This window comes from Megalopta genalis, unplaced genomic scaffold (genome assembly GCF_051020955.1).
Source record: "Megalopta genalis isolate 19385.01 unplaced genomic scaffold, iyMegGena1_principal scaffold0223, whole genome shotgun sequence".
Lineage (NCBI taxonomy): Eukaryota > Metazoa > Arthropoda > Insecta > Hymenoptera > Halictidae > Megalopta > Megalopta genalis.
Window position 1 is genome coordinate 97,328 of NW_027476292.1, and position 2,673 is coordinate 100,000.

The window sequence follows — 2,673 nt, forward strand, 5'->3', positions numbered from 1 at the left end:
TCTAATTTTTTTCAATAACATATTCCTGCTAAAATAACTTTTTTACATAGGGATTAAGCATTTAGAACGATACATTGTTTAAAATAAGGGCACTTTACTCTTGACATTTTACGGTTTTTTCAATTTTCTGAAAAATCCTATCATTAGATTTTTTTAAAAATACGATATTCTTGCTTAACTAACGTTTCTACATAGGGATTAAGCATTTAGAACGAAATCTAATGTCAGAAAATGGCACTTTACTCTTGACATTTTTCGGTTTTTTCATTTTTCTGGAAAATCCTATCATTAGATTTTTTTTAAAATACGATATTCTTGCTTAACTAACGTTTTTACATAGGGATTAAGCATTTAGAACGAAATCTAATGTAGGAAAATGGTACTTTACTCTTGATCGGTACGTTGGGACTTTGAAAATATTCGGGGGTTCCAATCGCTCGTCTGTTGCATCATAGCGCGTCTCGGCGCAATCGACCGATTCGCTCGATCCATTATTTTCGATTTACGGCTAAAATAAATTTTTCTAATTTTTTTCAATAACATATTCCTGCTTAAATAACTTTTTTACATAGGGATTAAGCATTTAGAACGATGCATTGTTTAAAGTAAGGGCACTTTACTCTTGACATTTTACGGTTTTTTCAATTTTCTGAAAAATCCTATCATTAGATTTTTTTAAAAATACGATATTCTTGCTTAACTAACGTTTCTACATAGGGATTAAGCATTTAGAACGAAATCTAATGTCAGAAAATGGCACTTTACTCTTGACATTTTTCGGTTTTTTCAATTTTCTGGAAAATCCTATCATTAGATTTTTTTAAAAATACGATATTCTTGCTTAACTAACGTTTTTACATAGGGATTAAGCATTTAGAACGAAATCTAATGTAGGAAAATGGTACTTTACTCTTGATCGGTACGTTGGGACTTTGAAAATATTCGGGCGTTCCAATCGCTCGTCTGTTGCATCATAGCGCGTCTCGGCGCAATCGACCGATTCGCTCGACCCATTATTTTCGATTTACGGCTAAAATAAATTTTTCTCATTTTATTCAATAACATATTCTTGCTTAGATAACTTTTTTACATAGGGATTAAGCATTTAGAACGATATAATGTTTAAAATAAGGGCACTTTACTCTTGACATTTTACGGTTTTTTCAATTTTCTGAAAAATCCTATCATTAGATTTTTTTAAAAATACGATAATCTTGCTTAACTAACCTTTCTACATAGGGATTAAGCATTTAGAACGAAATCTAATGTCAGAAAATGGCACTTTACTCTTGACATTTTTCGGTTTTTTCAATTTTCTGGAAAATCCTATCATTAGATTTTTTTTAAAATACGATATTCTTGCTTAACTAACGTTTTTACATAGGGATTAAGCATTTAGAACGAAATCTAATGTAGGAAAATGGTACTTTACTCTTGATCGGTACGTTGGGACTTTGAAAATATTCGGGCGTACGCGGCGCGCTCGGCGCTTCGAACAGCTCCGGTGTCCCCATTATTTTCGATTTACGGCTAAAATAAATTTTTCTAATTTTTTTCAATAACATATTCCTGCTAAAATAACTTTTTTACATAGGGATTAAGCATTTAGAACGATACATTGTTTAAAATAAGGGCACTTTACTCTTGACATTTTACGGTTTTTTCAATTTTCTGAAAAATCCTATCATTAGATTTTTTTAAAAATACGATATTCTTGCTTAACTAACGTTTCTACATAGGGATTAAGCATTTAGAACGAAATCTAATGTCAGAAAATGGCACTTTACTCTTGACATTTTTCGGTTTTTTCAATTTTCTGGAAAATCGTATCATTAGATTTTTTTAAAAATACGATATTCTTGCTTAACTAACGTTTTTACATAGGGATTAAGCATTTAGAACGAAATCTAATGTAGGAAAATGGTACTTTACTCTTGATCGGTACGTTGGGACTTAGAAAATATTCGGCCGTACGCGGCGCGTCTCGGCGCTTCGAACAGCTCCGGTGTCCCCATTATTTTCGATTTACGGCTAAAATAAATTTTTCTAATTTTTTTCAATTACATATTCTTGCTTAAATAACTTTTTTACATAGGGATTAAGCATTTAGAACGACATGTTGTTTAAAATAATGGTACTTTACTCTTGTGATTTTTCGGTTTTTTTTGATTATTTTGAAAAATAAATTTTTGTAATTTTTTTAAATACGATATTCGTGATCAGTGAACGATTTCACATATGGATTAAGCATTTAGAATCGTGCGGACGCGTTATTAAAAAAGTTTACTCGATGCGATGGGACTTTAAAAAGTTTGTGAAAATTTTCATATTGGGAAAAAATGTGTAATTTTTTGTCTAGTTTACGGTAGTGTAATTTATTTTAATGTTTACTATAAAAATTTTTTTCGTTCGTTCACGCGCTATGTTACAACAGCACGGCCGGGCGGTCTGTTGCCGCGGCGGTTTACACTCATAAGCGCGCGTGCTATTCGGCCGGCGGCGCCGGCGTCCTTGCCGGCCGTTCGGTATCTATAAGAGATACACGGTCCGTGCGAGGCGGACGGAGCAGAGCGGGTTTTGGGCCAATTCTACGATCTCGGTCGAGAAGCTGTCTCAGAGCTCCTTCGGGGCTTCGGTCCTGACTGTTTCGTGCCGTTTACGTTACGGACTTTT